This window comes from Seriola lalandi, unplaced genomic scaffold (assembly GCF_002814215.2).
Source record: "Seriola lalandi dorsalis isolate HSWRI2012SDOR001 ecotype SW California unplaced genomic scaffold, Sedor1 jcf7180002054371, whole genome shotgun sequence".
In the NCBI taxonomy this organism is placed as follows: Eukaryota; Metazoa; Chordata; class Actinopteri; order Carangiformes; family Carangidae; genus Seriola; species Seriola lalandi.
This window is the reverse complement of record NW_019524924.1, coordinates 675,151-696,338: the sequence shown is the minus strand read 5'-3', so window position 1 is coordinate 696,338 and position 21,188 is coordinate 675,151. Positions and strand designations below refer to the sequence as shown.

General features: G+C 41.0%; 1 pseudogene; it reads left to right on the top strand.

Annotated features, from left to right (window-relative positions):
• The first annotated feature begins 16,615 nt into the window (after window positions 1–16,615).
• On the top strand, window positions 16,616–19,254 carry LOC111656832 (tripartite motif-containing protein 16-like; annotated as a pseudogene).
• Window positions 19,255–21,188: the final 1,934 nt, after the last annotated feature.

Genomic DNA, 21,188 nt, shown 5'->3' with positions numbered 1-21,188 from the left:
TGGGAGGAAAAATAGATCAAGCTTGGCAGGAGAGCGAGAAAGAGACAGAGGGAGAGGCAACTGGCAGCCGCCTGCCGTCCCCAGCTTACACAAGGGGCTTGATAAATACTTAACTAGCCTGTAGCACATGGCATAAACCCCTGTTGCATAACAAGCAATGAATAAGGTTTGGGAGGCTGACAGCAGGGTGCAGGTCAGAGGGGAGGGACGGAGGAGTAATGCTATCTAAGGGTTTACAGTGACTGTGTTACACCAGCCCCCATCGTCCCCCACCTCCTCCTCGCTCTGGCTGCGTCTGTACGAAGCTTCCAGCTGTGATCTTCTGGATATTATTCTGATGTTGCGTCACAGCCTCATGTTTGCTCCTGGTGATGTCGCACTTTCATCCAATTCTCTCCAGCAGCAGACGCGTCGTCACTGTCACCGCTCCAAAAATAGAGCTACAAAACTAGTGTTGGACTTACAGCAAAACAACATCTGTGGTGGACCAAGACGTTCACGTTACAATGAGCTGGTAGATATCCCACAGAGGCACCTAGAGAAGAGCTTCCAGATACTGTAATGATAGAGCTCAATCATGATACAGTAGGTATTTCGATCCACGCAAATAAGCAGTGGGAAAAGTATTTGTACTGGTTGAGTAAGGACTAAATAGAAGTAGTAAATAAATGCAAATTACATAATCATTATTTTTAATAGCTAATAAAACAAGTATTCAGAGGCAGGTAGCACAGAGCAGAGGCTTGGTGTTGAAGTAATTATTGAATTAGTGGTAAATTCATCAGTAACTGTAAGTAACTACTCAATTTATGGTCTGTAGCTGAAAATTATAACCCAGTAAACAAAGGATGAAGATGAAGATGAAGTTTAAAGCTCTGGAAAAAGTTGGAGTTGGATCTTAAAGACCCCTTGACTAAACATTTTTTAGCCAATTGTTCACATGTTCATATGATGTTTTTATATAATACAGACATATGATGAGAGAAATAATCAGTCAACCCCCATGACTGAGTATTTCCACCTTGACCTGCAGTGAACCAATGACAGTCTCATAAACACAGACTCAGACAGCCAGGGTTTCATTAATCACAAACCTAAGGAACCAATCCTGTCAACTTGTGGGGAACAGAGAGAAAGTGTTAGCATTAGCACAACAACTAACATAAACAAATAAAAGATGTTAACTATGCTAATCGTTCTGATCCGTCTGCTAGTCTCTGGCTCTGGTCTCAACAGACTCCTCATCTGAGTCTGGGTCTGACTGAGGCTCAAACATGTTTCCTCCTCTGACCATCTTGATACTCTCTGCTCTTTCACCTGTCCAGCTGGAGCCAGCAGGTGGTGGGCGGGGCACAAGGCCTGATCCAGATTTCTCAATGAGGAAGTTAAGAGGAGATGAGCTTCAGACCCAGTTTTCAATTTTTTCACTTTTTATTTGGGAAAATCGTGTTAAACAAAAATATTAATCGTGGCAGAGGATTCTTACACAGTTTAAAACATGTCTGGAGAGGAACAGTTTTAAAGTTCCTAATCAATATTTTTACATTTTAATATATATTCACAATTGGTGGAGAGTAAAACAGAACATATTCTTCAGGGGGACAGAAATAATCCAAATCAGTGCTCATGTTGCTCCATTGTTGGATGTGTAAGCAGCTGTGTTCTAATGCTAATTGTCTGCATACATTTTATGAGGTGATAATATGTTAGTATTGTGTTTACAGCTTGTTGTGATGCCTCGTGGCAAAAATCAATTAATACAGGTCCAACTTTGGATTATTTTGTCAAACCACTCTCGCCCAGTATCCTTTACCATCAGTTATTCAGTTTTGTGTTTTTGAATATTTGCATGTTAGTACTATAAATGAATTACACACGTATCAATAGATTATTTACTCTCATCTTTGAATGCTTTGTTGTAAAAAATAATTCTAGTTTCTTTCCTCAGGCCATGAGACATCCTCCACACTTCACCATGAAAATTGTTTTATTTTTATGACTTGATTATTTATTAATTCATTTATATAACTTTTGTTTCTGAGAAGCATAAAGGCTGTTGTTATACAATCTTGTGTTGCATAATGATCATTAAATTGAATTTAGAATGACAGAAACCCAAAAAACACGGTGGATGTCAGTTTAAGTTTTTGGCTGACGACATTTCCACTGAGTAGATCCTCTTTTTGAAATTTTCATATATTTACAAATTAACTTAAATTAAATTTTTGCCCATGAAATTGATGTAGTTTCAGTGTTTCAGTAGCAGTTAGTCCATAGGACGCCACCGGGACCCTGCTACAACACAGACAATGTCGTTTACATTAGCAAAGCTTTGGGAGGATGAACACACTGACTTAATGAGAAACAGACTGTGTTGCATATAGCAAAAATCTCACACTGGTAATGGAGAGAGATGGAAAAAAACAGAACAATCCTTCACTGTCATCACTAAAAAATTAGGGTGTTTCTATTATCATTAAAAGACTCCTCGCGCTCTCTCTCTCTCTCTCTCTCTCTCTCCCTCTCTCTCTCTAAAGGCCAGTTTTACAGTGCTTAAAAATAGTTCTACAAAAGCCTTCTCTTCCAGAGCTCTGGTTTGTGCCGTCAAGCTGCTCTGTAATCCTATTCACCACTGTCACTACAATGTGTCGCCACACTCACTGGGCAGCGGAATAACAGGCCCCGCTCGCCTGCTATAGCCGGCATCATTCCTGTAAACCCTGACATTAATCTGTGACACGAGTTGACGAGGGCGACTCTGAAAATATCAAAAAGCCATTTAGGAAGTTAGTATTTGAAATGTGAAGCAATGATTGGAATCTGTGCATGTGCAGAGTTCCTAACTGCACTAAGGAATTTAAAAAACTGGGACTCCATGAAACTGCCTGCAAAAAAAAAAAAAAAAAATCAGAGTGGAGATATTTTCAGCTGCAGTGTGAACACAGCCTGCAGGACATCAAGTACAGAACATGATGAAAACATTATACAAAGGCTTGGGAAAGGAAAAATAAATTATAAATTTAATTAATTGTGATGCACAAAATGTATCAGTACTGGGGAGTCATAAGAAAACTGTCAAGTCATAATATTCAGAGAGGATTAAAAAAGCTCTGGAGGTTCAGTCTCCAGATGACTGTGACTCCCTAAAGCTCTCATGCATCAGTTTACATAGAGAACAAGAGTAAAATAAAGCATTTGTTGATGATACAAAGCAGGGAGGCATGTTGCACAAACCGCTTTAAAGGCAGGAGTGCTTTGTTGAATATGCGCTGAACAAAAATATTTCAGCTTTTGTAAAAAAAAAAAAAAAAAAAAATCCCTGAAGGGTCTGCCTGTGACTTTCTGGAAAAGCAGAGTTTCAGCGAAGCCTCCTTGAAGCCGGAAGTCATTTTTGAATATACATCCATGCATTATTCATGGCCTGGCTGCTGCCGTCGGCCCTGCTCGTGTGCCATGGCCTATTTACAGAGCCACTCGTGAATCCATTAGCCGTGAACAGTGGAGTGCCAAGGCTCATCTATAAGCAGCTTCACAGGCACATGAATCCATTCATAAACATAATAACTCTTAGACAATAACAACTGCAGCTGGGCTTTTTTAACCTGGCTGTGACTAATACATGGATCATGTAGTCACCCTGCTGAAGAGCAGACGCCAAAGAAAATGGCCAGGAAGCTATTTTTTAGCCATGCTAGCGCTATGTCAGTCAATCAGACTGCAAACTTTCATGGTCCCTACAGGATGAATCCAAGTTACTCTACTCTCTGCTGATCCCCTGACTTTCTCAGTTTGTCCAATATTTAAGTTTATAACTAAATACTTTCCCATCAGCCTCAGCTTTACTTTGTGTTTAGTGCCGATTAGAAGATGTTAACACGCTGAACTTCTAAACTGAGATTGTGAACATAGTAAACATTACGCCTACTTAACATCAGCACATTAGCATTGTCATTGTGAGCATGTTAGCTTGCTGATGTCTGCATCACCAGGAGTCAGTTCGCCCAGTTCCCCGCCTTCACCTACATCGCACCCTACCCCAATGCCCCTCTCTGCGGGTGGTGGTCTGTGCCAATTCATACGGATCGGTGCAGCGTCAGCAATAATGTGGACCTTGTAACGGACCGTTGTGGTGAAGAGGGAGATGAGCCTTGAGGCAAAACTCTCAATTTACCAGTTGATCTTCGTCTGGGCTCAGCCTTACAGATAAGGTGAGGAGCTCAGACATCCGGAGGGAGCTCAGAGTGGAGCTGCTGCTCCTTCGTGCCCAAAGGAGCCAGTTGAGATGGTTCGGGGTATCTGACTAAGATTCTTCCTGGGCGCCTTCCTTTGGAGGTTCTCCAGGCATGTCCAACTGAGAGAATACCTCGGGGTAGACCCAGAATTTGCTGGGGGCATTACATATCCCACCTGGCCTGGGAAAGCCTCAGGATCCCCCAGAAGCAGCTGGAAAGCGTTGCTGGAGAGAGGGATGTCTGGAATACCTTGCTTAGTCTTCTGCCACAGCGACCTAACCCTGGATAAGTGGAAGAAAATGGATGAATGGATGAATGGATGAATGGATGGATGGACGGTCTGTCAAGTGTTCATGCATTAATTCCTAAATGGTTACCCCCACTGCTCGTCTTAATCACATCATTTAAATAGAAAATAGCTACCTTTGTGGTATTGCATATTTGGAGCAGTTACTTAACAGTTTGTTTCTCCTTTCAATCGACTTTAGTTAATAGTGGCTTGTATGTTGATGTAAAACCCAGCAATTGTGGCCTGCAGCCTTTGCTAGCAGTTTGTTGACACTTATGTAGTTTTTTTTTCACACCAAGTGGGATGTGCTTGGTGTTAAAAATTCACATTATCTCTGACTCAGAATTACAACTCAGACTCTAATGTGAGCTTTTTTTTTTCCCAACTCAGCTGCTCATAATTACAGTTTGATCACTGCAGAAGCACCAGGCTCACAGAGCAGCTTGCGTGGCTTTAGACTCTCAGTCTTGACTGTTCAAGCTTTTTCACAGCTTTTATCTGAAATGATCTGCACAGGCAACATTGTACCTGCATAGCACTTTTGCACGGATGTTGCATGAATGTCAGCGTGTGAGTAGTAACCCACAGGGAGAGCGCAGACTGGGCCTCTGAGGAGACGAGGAACAACTGGCGTCTAATCCTCAGGTTCAATGAAAAGCGCCACATCGGCTGGTTTGGGCAGAGCGAGGTCATTGTCAGCGGCTGTTTGCAGGCATGTGGTCGGCTGGCTCTGGTCTTCGGAGCGCTCTCACGCTACATCCAGCCGCTGTGCTGAACGCGGCAGACGCAGACTGCTGGACGGTTCGTCAGAGCTGGGTAAAGCGCATGGAAAAAGCTTATTTATCAAGCCCCTTGTGTAAGAATACTTTTTGAGTCAGGAGTACTGAATAAAGTGCAAAATAAACAATAAAGTTATGTAACACAGGCAGTGATACTGATCTCAGGCCAGTGTCAGAGTGGGAAATATGAGTCACTGTTTTTACGCAGATGGCACAGCTGCCCACCAAAGCCTTTTCTTTTATGAAAAACATCACTCATCACTCCAGTAATAACACCTGAGAGGACATTCATCTGTTATCATTGGTACAATCACTCTGGGTCAAAGTGCCATGCCTGGATCTGGACACTGCCAAAGAAAATAAAGGAAAATGTGATAACTACAGTAGTTTAGTTTAGCAACCAAAATAGAAACTAGCTTGGCTCTTAAATATCCTTAAACACATTCTTCTGGGTAGAAACTGGACAGTTGCACAGTGAAAGCGAACACTATGCATACACACAATGTATTCTATAGTGTGACTTTAAAACTGATATTTTAGCAATAAGAAGCTCTCTGAGGTCTGTGGTTGTCATTTACTATTCTGCACATGTACATTATATCAAAATAATAGAAGAACTCCTTCAGCCAAGCACCCACATATTCATCTGCTGCACAGGGATTTTTAGCTGTGCACACATCACCCACTTCCCTAAAAATAGTCCCTGCTATTCCTAAACAATATGCCATTTTTTTTTGTACCCCCCTCTCTTAGAGCTGCTGGTGCATTTGTTCCAAATTTCAACATAAATGCTGGTCACCTCGCAGCATACAGTGTACTCAACATGGTGTATGCTTTGTTGAGTGGATACATGGATGGTTTTAGGGTCTTTACTCTCTCACAGGGGAGACTGACCTTTCCTTTAATGAGTTCTTTCATGAAGCACCAATTTCCTCTGTTTTAATTCAACCTGCTCTCCACCATCCACTGCCTAACAAAAGCAACATTAAATCAAAAATAATTCAGTTTTTTTTTTTTATCCTGACATTGGTTCTGACGTACATGATGTCTTTCATTCTAAAATGAACCGAAACAAAACTGACGCCTTTAAAAACAAAGACATAGAAGGTGTGACATGTTTCCAAAGGGACCTAGCTGGGATTTGGCTTCACTGATCAGAACCGTTTCACAATTTCTTTGAGGACAAAAAATTAGCATTTCAAGAAAATTGGGTGGAGACAGGGTGGAGCTGAGGTTGGATGAGCAGGCAGCAGAGGGAGATTTAATGAGGCACCTGCAGCTGCAGAGCATACCTCTGTGTGTGTCCTCAAATTTAACCGATTTCACACATCCAGATCAGTTGACTTGTCCTGAGGAGTAGTAACCTGTGAAAACTGGCTCAGTACTAACGTTGTGGCTCTGTAGGAACTTTTTAAGTCTAGTCTTGGAAACAAATTTATGACAGAAAGCCTATGTTGGTGAATTAAATGGACAATTACTAAGCAGGAACGAAGACATGGTGTTGGGTGAACTGTGGGAAATGTAGGATACTGTGTTTTTGGAGCTTGAGCCACATTGTTTTGTGCAGTTCTGATTTTCTCTTTTGAGTCTCCAAATTTAATGGAGCAGAAATGCTAAACCACTGGCGAACCACTTTAAATAAAACAGAGATTCTGAATGTAGCTAGCAAGAAACAACAATCCTTAAGACACAAAATGTATTGATTTTTTTCCCAAGAAACCGGCTAGACGTTTACCATTTCCCTTCGATACATGAAGCCAGCATCAACAGGCCTGTACCTTCCAAAATGTTACAGTGCATGTTGATTTGCAGAAAACGAAATCACAATTAAAAGGAGCTATATGTATGTTTTTGCTATTGCTACATGGACAATGTTAGCATTAGCAGTTTTTTACTTACTAATCCAGCAGAAGCACTGCAAGTTCAGCATCAAACTTCACTCCGTTACACCGAGAGCTGTCTCCAGTGGTGGGAAGCAAGGCTAATGTAAACTCTTGCTTTTTTTCGTCACTTCTTTGCTTCTGCTGAAGTTAGCAATGCTAAACAGCTAGCCCCAGCCCCGCCGGCCAGTCTTGTCACTTTCAGATAGAGCGTCACTGTAGCGTCCAGTCTGCCTTGAAGAAGAAGCGCCGCTCAGAGGACGCATTATAACTTATTGTACTTTAAACACAACGCTGGCTGAGGCTTGGCAAGCAACCATTACAACCACATGAACCACATTCAGCGGCAGAGAAAACACACAAATAACACCTTTAAAATACAAGTTAAATGAGAAGATTGATATCACTCTCATGTCTGTGTATTAAGAACAAAACTACAATTGGGTGGTGATTAACTTAGCTTAGCATAAATGCTGTTCGATAGTTCAATCCATACAAAAACAGCAATGCAAATGACGGAAGAATTTGCTGTCTGCTCAGCTTTTCTGTGCAGCTCTTTTACTTGTTTATTGGCAACTTCATGCTGATGACAAGTAACCAGGTCATCACTGTAAACGGCTGTTGTTTGCCAAGAAATAGTTACAGCCTGTGTATTCCTGTAAAATGTCATTTCTACATTTCTATTTGTGTAAGGATTATACAAATAAGAGGCAGCATTTTAATTAGTGATCTCAAGCTTCTCTCTTCTCTTAGTGAGTAGGTGTATTTTTGAACTTTGGAGACAGCGAGGCTAAGTGCCTCCTCCACTTCCCGTCTTTATGCTAAGCTAAGCTAAGCTAATCTCCTCCTGGCTGTAGCTCCATGCACAGACATGAGAGTGAAGTTAATGAGCATACTTTGCAAAATGTTGAAGTATTCTTTTAAAGGTCCATATTTTCCTCTTCTCCTGTGTTTTATTTTTAGTGTTGATCCATAAGAAGATATATTTGTGGTTTTAAGAACCAAAAACCATCTCGATGTAGTTTTACATCTCCTCTCTCAGGCTTCTCTATGGAGCCAAATCCTGCAAGGTTGGATGGTGGGTCCAGGTGTGCGGGGCTTGAGGCATGACTGAGAGCGGTGATTGCTTTGTTGTGACATCACAAAGTTACAGAAGTCCTGGTGGCTGGTTTTAAGGCTCTGTTTCTGAATACAGGCTGTGTGCATTTCTCTGTGGACTGAGCGCTTTGATACTTTCACAGTATTAATATAGAACCTAGACCTGCTTTATAATCAAATAACACATGGACATTTATCTTTATACAGTATGGCACCTTTAAGAGTTGCGCTTGGGAACTTTGCAGATTGGTGGAATGGCTCAAGCAGCAGCTAATTGATGTTTTACACCAGCCCCACTTCATGTTGTAAGACGTATCAGCTTATGATGGACTAAACTGAATTTTCAATGTACAATATACGTATAAACACTATATATTTCTGCATTCATAGAAACCGAGTTAACTCCTAAATTGGCCTGAATGCTAATCTTAATCCTTGAGACATGTTTTCATCTGGGTCAGGACGGAGCGTAACCAAACCGAGCAGAGACCAACAGAGGTGTCTGATAAGGCGATGAGGAGTCAGCAGATTGTCGGCCACACAGACAAGCAGGCTGGAAACCAGAGGAGGCAGCGCTTCAAAATCTCTGAGTCATCGCCTGGCTTCCTTTGATTGCTACCCCCCCCCATCCTCCACCACTTCTCCTCCTTCTCCTCTGTTGTTTCAGCCATCAGTCTCAGTGGCAGCACATGCAAATAGAGCTGTTAGGAGTCAGGCAGCAGTTGCACAAGGAGGCTAAGTGGGAGATATCGTTGGCCTCCATGAGTACAGGAGGGGAACGGTGATGGCTCAGACAATTCAGGGAGTTCATTAGCGGGTAGAGAGTGGGAAGGAGCAGAGAGACTTTAAAGGACACAATGGGGATTTGATAGGAATAAGTATTTAGTGATCCTTATATCTGTGGCCAAATGACAGAACACCTCTCTGTAGTCTGAAAAAACTAAATCTGAAAAAGTGCCCGCCGACCTTTCTGTCATGAAGCCGTTTTTTGGCAGGTTTGCGGAACAATAAGAGATGCTGCAGGAGGTAAGACAATGAAAATCCTTTCCAATAAATTAAGAGAGAAAGCAACCACAAACTGACAAAAAGATGTCAACAACCCAAACACAAAAAGGATCAGTTTTCACCAGTGATGTGAAAGTGATTTGTCTATTTATAGCAGCCTGCTCCACTAATGCAGCCTGAGATTGCCAGCAAGAAGAAAGACGATGAAGGGAGAACGACAAAGAGAGGTTGTTTACTTGGACTCATATTTCTCCTTCAAACCTAGTTTAAAGTTAATGAGCTGGGTTTGAGCAACTTCGCCAAGCTCATATTGTGTTTGTAAGAAACCTGGTTTATTTACTTGTTAAATAGGTTACCATAGCACAAGTTATTTGTCAATGAAGAAATGTATATCTTTGTTCCAGACATCTAAATCACTGCTATCAAATGTTTAGGTAGGTCAGGTGATGTTTCTGTTTGTTGGAGAAACAGTTGACCATTCTCATTTAGTTTAGGTGCTTAGTACTCAGTAGGCATGTCATCTTCCCACATAAGTTACTAGCTACCTGGCCACATTCATGCAAAATAGCAACAGGGCTGGAGATAAGCACTGATAACATTGATGCAGTCGTGCAGGTTGTTTTAAGTCGATTTACAGAAATTAAAATTGAACCAACATCAATGGGAAAAACATTGTGTTAAATGATTCCTCACAAATATTACAACAGGTTCTGTGCCAAGTAAATATGACTGATTGAATGAAATGAAACCGTAATTTAGTTTGATTATTAACCAAAGAAACTCACACTGTGAAGGCATTTAGATACAAAACACAACAACAAATGAGACTTTTACTATTCAGATCATTATTTTTGAAAACCAACCTATAATTTGTTAGAAGTCCCGACCACAAGGTCATGTTTATTTTTTGGGATCAGACAGTGCCTTATCAACTGAGAATATGGAAAACACAGCCAAATGATTAGTGTTGTGTTGTCTGTGCAAACATATGATGGATTTTAAAGTGGGAACTCCACTTGCTTTACACATCAAGACATCACACATCTTCTAGTTGTGTAGAGTACCACTCAGTTTTTAAATACATTCTGAGCTTTGTCAAGTCTGACAAAATGACTTCAGCCAAGTAACCTGGCTTAGGCTGGAGACTACTAAGAGAGCCTTTGTTGTAGACTAGAGGAAAAGCATTTCCCAGGCAGAAACAGTCTGGTGAGATAACACTACTGAGGTGCATTATAGTAAATGTAGGAAACAGTGTTTTGGGAACTTACCTGTATTAGGCTAAATGTTGGGATATTGCTTTGATTTTGACCCTTTGTAAAGCTGCCTAATATGGTTAAAGTGCTAGCAAACCGTTGCCTATCAATGCATCCAGAAGATGTGGAGGAGCATTAGCATTAATTTGAAGTCATGTTTCTGGGCCCTTAATGAATAAAAGTCAAGTATTAGGTTTCCTTTTAGCTTTGTTTTTGGTTTGTACCAACTCCTGAGATAAACAGCTGGTTCTAAATGTTCACAGGCTAGTCGCTAACTTTGGCTGTCTGCTACAGTTCAGCGGGTTATTGGAGCTTCTCACTGAAAACAGCTGCCTGCTGTTGTTAGAAACAAAATTGATGAGAGTGATCAGAGTGAGCAAAAACATTAATGATGCAGGTCGTAAAAACCTAAACAATAACGTGAAAAACGCTGAGAGCTGAGAGGAACTGCAGTCTGGTAGGTCTATGACTGACATCTTTCACACTACAGATGGTCATTTCACCAGTTGTTAAACAATATTGAAAAGTTCAGCTTTAAAGCTTATTTAGCTGCTGAATCATACTTTAAAGGGTAAATATTGTGCTTTACATTTGAAAGCTGATATAATATTTGCTCCATTGATTTAAATAACACTATCACTGTGACCATATTTACTGTGATGTCAGAAATAGAATAACCTTGGGGACGACATTAAAAATCCTATTTGAGAACATTTTTGTCTTACCTTGGAAAAGCTTGTGTGCTGTTGGTAGATTTATTCTAATTGGGTTCAAGCCTGCCTGACTACTGGTGCATCTTTCACAGAAAACGGATACATACGCCCACACCGAATCTGTAATATGTTGATGTTAACTGGTTCAAGAAAACAACAGGTGAGAGCAGGACAACATAAGAAACGAGCCACTGATATCTGATTTAGTTTGATGTGCTGGATGGAATGTTTTTCATTGACCTGCATATAACAGATGGAGAGTGACTGAGCAAAAGATGCTGCGCTCCAAACAGAATCTTAATCTGAGCCTGTGTGTCTCCAACATCCTTCAAAGGTCAGAAGTCATCAAGCCACACAAACAAGCGTCCTGGCCATGGACCTGCAGACCCACAGTAGTCACTGTCTGAAGCGGCTTCTGTTAAAAATGCTGCAGCAGTGAAACTCAATCTGAACAAACTGTGCGGTGTTCATGAGCTCGCCCGCTACGCCACAGTTAGATGGGTTTTTGATTTTATGGCGATGCAAAGCTAAATGAGAGAAACCTGAGACAGGACCTGGGAGTCTATTAGTGAAACAGAGAGGGACAATGCAAAGAATTTGTCTTTGGTGATGTTTTTGGAGCAGGAGAAGAATGACGGATGTAGTTCACAGCCAACAGACATGGGTCACACGGTGGGAACAAATGACTACAGAGTCATGGTCATGCTAGTGATAAGGTGATAAGTCTACCACTTTGGTCCAGACTTAAATATGTCAAATTATTATTAGTGACTTATTATTGGCTGGGATGTCATGAAATTTTCAGACATTCATGATCCTCAGAAGATGGATCCCTATGACCTGGGGATCCCCTGACATTTTATCACATAGTAATAGCAGGTTAAAACTTAACTTATCTAGTAACATCTCTCAACATTTACTTGATGGATTTCTACAAAAAAAATTGTATACACATTCATGTTCCCTGGAGGATAATTCCTGCTGATTTTGCATGAGGCTGATGTTGATGCTTGAAGTGAAATGTCTCAACAAATATTGGATGGATTGCCATGAAATTTGGTGCAGACATTCTTGTTTACCTCAAGATGAATTGTAATAACTTTGGTGATCAAACTTTTCATTCATTCAACAGAGTCCTATTCCCATCAGCATCAGCTGTACATTGTGTTCATGCAAACTAATTAATAAATGTTAGCATGCTTACAAGCTAAACTAGGATTTTGAACACAGGAAACATTAGCATGTAAACAATGCTGTCATGCTGTCGTTAGTATTTAGCTTAAAGCATAGCTAACATGGCTGTAGACTCTTGTTTAGCTATGTGGCATTCTGGTGAATCAGTTGGTTAATTCAAATGCATATAATGTCATCTGTGTTTCATCATCTAAAAAAAGCTAAATTATTCCCTATACTTCTATCTTGTCTGGGTTGACAAGGTTTTGTATTTTTGGAGATTCAACAACATAAAGTCAGATAATAAGTTGATAACATTGTGACATGAATTGCTGAGTTTTGATAACCTTAATTTAAAAAAGTTATATAATAAGTGTTTTTGTGTTTGTTTTTTTGTCAGTTAGTGGTAAGAAAATATTACAATCACATCCATGTCAATCACTTATCATCTGTGTTTGACTTCCCAACAAATTTGAATGTAAACAAAAAGCTGGTTCATTTGTTGTTTCCCATCATGGGCTATTTTACACTCAAACTCTAATCGAGGGAACAACTGCTACGGATGTCAGTATGTATCAGCAGCCTTGTGCCATGTGCAAATGTCTGAGTGACATAGAAGCTCATCAGCTGTCTCAACTAAAGTCAGCTCAAAATGTCACCTCTAAACAATAAATATCATCTGTGCTTGTGAACAGATGGTCCGCAGACAGTGCATATTGTTTCCCAGAACATATACTCCTGTTTAGACTGTCTTTTACTGGCCATATTGCCTGCTGTCAGAAGCTGTATTTGATTTAGTTTTTTCAACAGCAAATAGACATTATCACAGGATTCTAGTTTGACAATCATAAGGATTCAATAAATGCAGAAAAACCCAGGAAACCCTGAGCGGTAGCACATCTGCATTTAAGGTGTATATGAGAGTGAGTTGCTCAGAGAGAAGGGAGAGGCAGAGGCAGGCAGCTGTACTTATAGGGGTTCCCCAAAGCAATTCCTCTTTCTAAAAATAGCTGCAACTCTACCAACCTGGACAAGAGGTTAAAAAAAAAAAAGCATCACTATCCAAGGCATGCATTTAAATGAAGAGAGAGAGACAGGACGAGAGGCAAAGATTGTTCTCATCGCCAGCAATTAGATCTCAGCAGAATAATGTGAAATCCATCTAAAAAGCTCACACAATGTTTGACGGGTATAAAAATGTCGAAGGAGAAAAAAGTCACCACTATACACTTACAAACAAACCAAAAGCAAAGACAATCTCCAGAGAAAATGATCATGAACAGTCTTCAAATGTACTTCGCAAGGCGTTGCTTCAATTACATGTCACACTTTTCTTATCTCTGACCCAGATGTTAGGAAGCGGGAGAAGAGAGGGCAGAGATGACGTGCAAAGAGCTGATTATATGGACCGCACTGCACTGAGAGTCAGCTAGGTTGCTGGATAGTGTGTTCGTGTCTGTGTTTGCAGGGGCAGGCAGGGTAAAAAAGAAAAGAGAAAAAAAATCATAATAAAAAGACGACTAAATGCTCCACTAATCCGGCTGTGAATGAGAGCGGCTCGCTGCAGCAGTTCTTTTATGCTCTGTCGATTCCACAGGGGGATAAACACAACGCTGAGCCAGCACCCAGCGCAACCTCACCAACCCCGCTGCACTGCAAGCACTGCGGATTACCTCATTTTATGTCTGTTAACCCATTTAAGCCTGTCGGCAACTACCGCTGCCAAAGTGAGCAGAGGGTTCTCCGGTGACGTAACAGACCCTCTGGCAGCCATGCTGAAGGTCCACCACTCTCCAGCTGTCTAACCTGTCAAGGTTGGGAAAAAGCATTTTTAATTTTAGAGTTGCCTTTGGCTGGGAGCTGACAGATGTGATCAATTATGAGCTGAGATACACAGCAAATATTTTGACTCCATATGTAAAAAAAAAACAAACAAAAAAAAAAACTGTAGATGCTCTGCCAAAATTGATGATACAATGTGTAAGACACAAAATATGTCCATAACTAGACTTTGAAGTTGTAACCTGAAATGTTTCCATCAGCTAAAATCTGTTTTAACAAAATATAAAAATGACAGTAGATATTCCTGGGAAAATTGCTTTTATATCATTTGATTTATATAGTAACTTCCTCCATGTTTACATTCAGGTCAACCACATCCAAAATGGGTGTGGAAAGGAGCTCTTTGTAAGTTTTTGCTATAGCTACAAAACCAATTTTAGCAGTAACAGCTATTTAAAGTTATCGTTGCGAGTTCAGTATCAAACTTGATTCCTGTACTTGCCAAGCGCTGGAAAGCAATCCATTTTGTTTGTTGTACTCAAGTTAGCATGCTAACCGGCTAGCTCCAGCCCAGTCGGAAGTGCAGCGACACTTTCCGATAGCTAGTCACTGTAGTGTCCAGGCAGCCCTGAAGAAGCAGCCCTAATCAAATGGTATATCGTGTAAATGCAATGATGGCTTCAGCTGTTTGCAAGACTGATACGTGAACAGCTGTTGTTGCTAATGTTGGCTGTAGTTATAGCAGGAAATGTTTTGGAGCAGACACCACTCTTGGTCAGGACAATTTACATTGTTGCAAATATTAAAATTTACAAACCAACCTACCGTACGATATTCCTCACTTTACGAATATACAGTATAAATGTATATAACACTACAACCTTCCCCTTAACTCATATCTTTTTATTTTTGTCCAGCTCACAGTTTTTTAGCTAGAATTGTTATCTTTTCTCGAACAGTCATTTCTTCTCTCCAGCCATAAATCTTGATGGCATCAGCAAATCCTGTAGTTATCATGCAGCTAGTGTTACACATGTAAAATATCATGACCAGCAGATCAGTTTTATAACAACTCAAACAACTCGTGGATCTCTAACACCAACTACAGTATAGTTCCTGTAAATATTAATAAGCTCTGTCGAATAAATAAATAAAAAGGTTGGGTGAATAAATGCACAACGTGTGTGTGTGTGTGTGTGTGTGTTTGTGTGTGTGTGTGTGTGTGTGTGTGTGTGTGTGTGTGTGTTCTATGAGCGTAGGCTTATCTAAACGTACCATGCCAGCATTTTTGTCTGACCTCTTTAATACACTTGAAAACAGTGCTCTATGTACGTCCACTGATGCAAACTGTTACCGTTGAGTCACGCCCAGCAACATCAGTCTGACCGCCGCCTGTTGCCAGGATGATGCCAAGGGGGGCGGAGTCTGTGTATAAGCCCAAGGAGAAGGACGAGGGCAACACAGAGAGGAAAGCAGATTACATAATGATAAACTAAACATGAGGTGTTTCCCTTATCATCTACTATGACGTGTCCTTCTCACCTTCCCCCCCTCATTCTTTCCTTTACTATTTGCTCTTCCTCTTTTCTAAGTTTTAGTGTCCTTCCCTTCTCGTCACTGTCATTCATCCTTTTTACCTTCCGTTTGTTCCTTCTCTGCTTTTCACCTCCCTTTTCCCCCTTCCACCTTTTTTCTTTCCTCCCCTCCCTTTCTTTTTCCCCAAACTCTCTCCTCCTTTCCATCTTCCATTCACATTCCCTCTTTTTTCCTCCTCATGATCATCCCTTCCCTTCCTTTTCTTCTTTGCCACCCAGACATGTCCTTCTAATTTCCTTGCTACCCTCCCTGCTTTATATCCTCTGTTCACCCCTCCCTGTATCCCTCCCTGTATCCCTCCTCCCTAGTTCCTCTCTAGCCTTGAAGGAAAGCCAGCCAGTCATCAGGATGATGTATCCTAGCAACTGTGACATCCCGCCCATTCAGCATCAGGATGAACCAAATTTAATTTTTGGATGAAGAGGGAGAGACTGTGATTGGAAGGAGTGGAAGGTGGAGGAGGGGTGTATCTTACATCACACTTTTTTTATTTATTCTTTAAAAATGGTACAGTTTTCTACCTATTGTCAATAACAGCGTTAAGTTAACCATCAAACACTATCTGCACTGCATGGACAGCAGCTTTACTCTTTCCTGAGACCTTGTCCACTCATCCTTGGTTAAGCATTTTGCATAATCAGTAAACAAAAACGTCTAAGGATGGCAGAGGGATAAACCTCTGAAGTTTACTAGCCACTAGAATTTCTTTGACTAGTACAGAAGACCCTGAGACTCATTGGAACTGTGTGTCATGTTCTAATTATGTGCTGGACAGAAATTTGCTCTTCATAGAGATGCTGGAAAGAACAAGCTTGATGGGTAAGACAGTCATGTTATGGTTTGTGAAAAATTCAGAAAAGCGATGTCGGTAAATATTGACTGTCTTCCTGTCTGTTTCTGGCTGGTGCTGTATATGAAATGTGAAAGATATGTGAAATACCTTGCCAGCTGAAATAAGAAACTATAGCATGTTCACAAGTCTTAAGAGTTGGCTCTACAAAGTCAAACATGTGATCACTGCTTATGCACAAAATTAAATTTGCTATATGATTATTATTGTTAGTTTGCTAACTTGCTGCTAACTCGTCCTATGCCTCTTGCAAGATTGTCCATTGCATGGCTTGACATATGTGAACATATTTACTTGTATTTCACTAATAATGTACCAGTGTGTCTGTGCTGCATGGTTTATGTGTGAGTGATAGTACTTTAACAGCAGTGAAACTATTTCTATTAGCATCTTATTACTATTGATGGTTGATATTTGCCTTGTGATTGCTCTGCATGGCTGATGTGTACAACAGTATTCTTACATGAATTTCACCTAGGGGATAAATAAAGTATCTATCTATTCTCCTTGTGTGCTGTGGCTTTATCCTGCTTTGCACGGCTGCATGAAATGATCAGTGGTTGTTGTTTGCTGCTGTGATGTTTTGCTGCTTCCTTTTGCTCTGCATGTTGTGTGCACTGCCTTGTGTCTGCTGATTAGCTGCTCTTGTTGGCATTGCAGCATCTTAGTGTCTTATGTTTCTACTTCTGAACACGCCACTTCATTGCTTTTAGAACATTTTGCCATAGGACTGAAGTTGAACATTAGCCAGCTGGCTAACAATGGCGCATTTGCAGAAATGTTGTGTGTTGTCTTTATTAAGAAATGAACCTTAAAGGATGAGCTCTGTAAGTACAACACAACACTGCTGCCACACATATTTTTGTCAAATTGAGTTCTATCTTGTAATTAATATGTGATATAGTGACAAAATTACATGTCACTGTAACCATTTCCAAACGGGAAATGATTACAGTGTGTTGGAGACCACAAAACATCACCAGCCTAAATTAGTAGGAGGTGAAGCAACACAGGAAGGAGTGTTTTTATCAGTTTGCTCAAGTGAAATTAAGACAGAAAGACAAATTATAAGCATTAACATGAAGAGGAGCTGTATCCCTCTTTCCATTTTGCAATTTTTGACTCATCACATTATGTTCAACATACTGGCTGTACAATTCAGAATCATATTAGCTCATATTCATCATACTTTGATATATTATGTTTAAACAAATATATTATTTCACACTTTCACTTTGGTTTTCAATGTTTGTTTCCTCTCTGAAGATGTGTTCACTGATTCTGTCACCATACCAGATGGACACAACTTCTGCAAGAATTGCATCACGGATCACTGGAATATTAATGTCCAGTGTCAGTTTCCCCTGTGTAATAAGCTTCTTGATGCATGTCAACACCTTCATATCTGAGATGGCTGCTCAGTTCAGACAGTTAGGTGTGAAGAAAATCACCAGCTGCTCAGAGAAACCACGAGCCAACCCAGAAGAAGCTCTCTGTGATGTCTGCACTGGAACCAGACTGAAGGCCCTGAAGTCCTGCCTGGAGTGTCTGCTCTCCGACTGTGAGACTCACCTGAAGCCTCATCAGAGAATCACAACCTTGAAGGCAGGATGTGTAAGAAGCATGAGAGACCTCTGGAGTGGTTCTGCAAGACTGACCAGATGTGTGTGGTTCAGGTTTGCAATGAAACAGAACACATGAGACATCACACTGCTCCTGTTGAAGAAGAATATGAAGGGAAGAAGGCTTACAGACAGTGTGCGGGTCTTTACTGCTCTAATGAAGTGTGTGGAAAGATGTCTGGATGAGCTCATTGACATGATTGAAGAGAAGCAGAAATCAACAAAGAAAAAGGCGGAAGTTTTCATCAGGGAGCTGGAAGAGGAAATCACTGAGCTGAGGAAGAGAAGCTCTGAGCTGGAGCAGCTCTCCCGCACTGAAGACCACTTCCAGCTCCTCCAGAGCTTCCCATCTTTCAACCTACACACCAAAGACTGGAAAATGGGTCCAAGTCCACTCATGGTGTGAGGGGACTCTGTGGAGATCTGTGGCTCAGTTGGAGCAGACACTCAGTAAAGAGATGAAAAAGCTGTGTGCTGATGCTGAACTAAAGAGGGTCCAGCAGTGAGCAGTAGATGTGACTCTTGATCCTGATACTGCAAATCCCTATCTCATCATGTATGGTGATGTATGGAAAAAAGTAAATTGTGGTGATGTGAAGAAGAATTTCCTAGACAACCCACAGAGACTGTCCTCCTGTGCTGATTTTATTATGAGGTTCAAGTGAAAGGCAAAACTAAATGGGATGTAGGAGTGGCCAGAGAGTAAGGGGGAAACACTCTGTGCCATGGGAATGGCTACTGGGCTACATGGTTAAGAAATGAAAATGAATACAGAGCTCTTGCTGGTCCGTCTTCTGTCTGTCTTTCTTTGAAGTCAAAGCCAAACAAGGTGGGTGTGTTTGTGGATTCTGCAGCTCTCATCTTCTCCTTTACGGAGTGTAACTTCAATGAGAAACTCTATCCGTACTTCAGTCCCTGCCCAAATTATGGCGGGAAAACCTCTGCCCCTCTGATCATCTCCCCCATCACTCAAACACATTAGACTCGTCATTAGATTTGATAGGGACTCTCCATCTTTTAAGCTTAAACATATAGATAATGAAAGTTAAAACTGTAATGCAGCAAGTATTTTTAATATGAACAATGACTCAAATGAGTATGCCTAAAGTTGAGGACAAGCCCTCAGATAATTATCACCCACTGTAGCTCTGCAAAGGCTTTTAGCCTCATTTAGCAAAAAGCAGCAGGCAGCTGTTTTCAGCAAAATAGCTCTGATAAAAGCATCATGCGTTACCTCTCCAGCACCAAATGGCAGACAGACTGAGCGGGCCTCTGAAGGACTCGTGTTTGTGGGTTGTATCCTTTGCCGGAGGTGTCCCCTTAATTGGGACTTGTTTGCAAGTCCACCTGCCTTCGACTTCTACAGTGTAGAAGTTGATGCATCTGTACAAGAGGCATTGGTAACTGTAAAATTGGGTAACTGAAAAAGAAAATATTAATAATTGTACTTTAAAATGAATTATAAGAGAAGATTTTGTAAACAGCTTATTTCCCTCTCCTCATTCCTCATTCCTTCCCACCCATCTTCCATTTTACCCTCTCTCCTCTCCATCCCTTGTGCCTCCCCACCGCTTCCTCCCACGGCACTGTGCCCCTCCTCCCCTGCTCTCTGTCACCTTGCTTCCTCTGCTTCTTCTGCCTCTGATTTTGTTCTTCCTTGCAAATCAGTCTTTCCCCCCACTGTCTTCCCTTTCCCCATCTCTCCTCTCAGGCTTTTCTTGCTTCCCTCCTTCCATTTTCCAGTCTCTCCCCCTTCCTCCCTCCACAGCAGCACCAGCAGCGTTGTGTTGATGCAAAGCGGTCGAGCAAAGTAGAAAGGGGATAGAGTGGGGATTGATATCAGATGTTTTGTTGTTATCTGAGAGGGACAGGAAGGACTGTTCTGCTCTCTCAACCTTCGTCAACGTCCTTGGCTGATGAAATGACACTGGGGACGCCTGGCCGGTGGATTGAAACAACTGTCTGGTTAGATGAGAGCTGCTCAAGCTCAGTTGGACATTACTTTCAAAGACATTGTAGATACAGTTTGGAGAAATTCAAGGACATGATTGGATGTTATTCAGGTTTTCTTTAATTCTTGTTAAGTAAATTCTTTGCCAATGCTCTAAACATTTGATAATCCTTAATATTTTATTAACTTTACAATCTCAAAAAATTAGAAGAGTACAGTTTTACACAAATATGTTATTTTATGTATTGTTTGTGTTTCCATACTGAGATCTGATGCTTGCACATTTATATTACAAGTGTGTAACAGACAGCGTCTTGTCTCTTATAATTACCTAATTAGTGTATTTTAATCTTATTTTAGGTTCTTTGTTCTGACCCATAACCGATAAATAAAGTGTGGAAAATATTCTGTAAGAACATGATTAACCCTGCATCACCTTCATGCCTTAATGTCGCTGCAGAACAATCAGAGCCTCTGGTTGCCACCTTGCTCAAGGGCAGCAGTTCCTTAAAGAGATGATCTCTCCCTATGAAGCTGCACCAGTCTGGCTTCAACCCTGTGCAACCTGCAGGCTGCTTAGAAGTGGCAGATTATTAGAAAACCTGATGCACTACGGTCACAGCTGGATGTAGATGTGTGGTTGAGGAAATCACACTGTCAGCTCTGATCAGTTTAAACCAACTGGTCCTCTGCTGGAAAAAAAGACTCTACATCCCCCTCTAATGGTGCCTCGACCAAACGTTTTCAAACAGTGAATCTTGAAAATGATCCCCTTTGATGATTTTATCACTTGAAATGTCAAGCAATCAAATTTTCATTTAAGCAGCCAAATGAAATTATAACCATTGTTTCATTTACTGGTTTAAACATTTGAACAATGCTAGCTTATAAGGGCTGATATATAATTACTGGGATCAGCATACATGAATTTTAATACTCATTTAGAATCACACCTTTAGAATTTT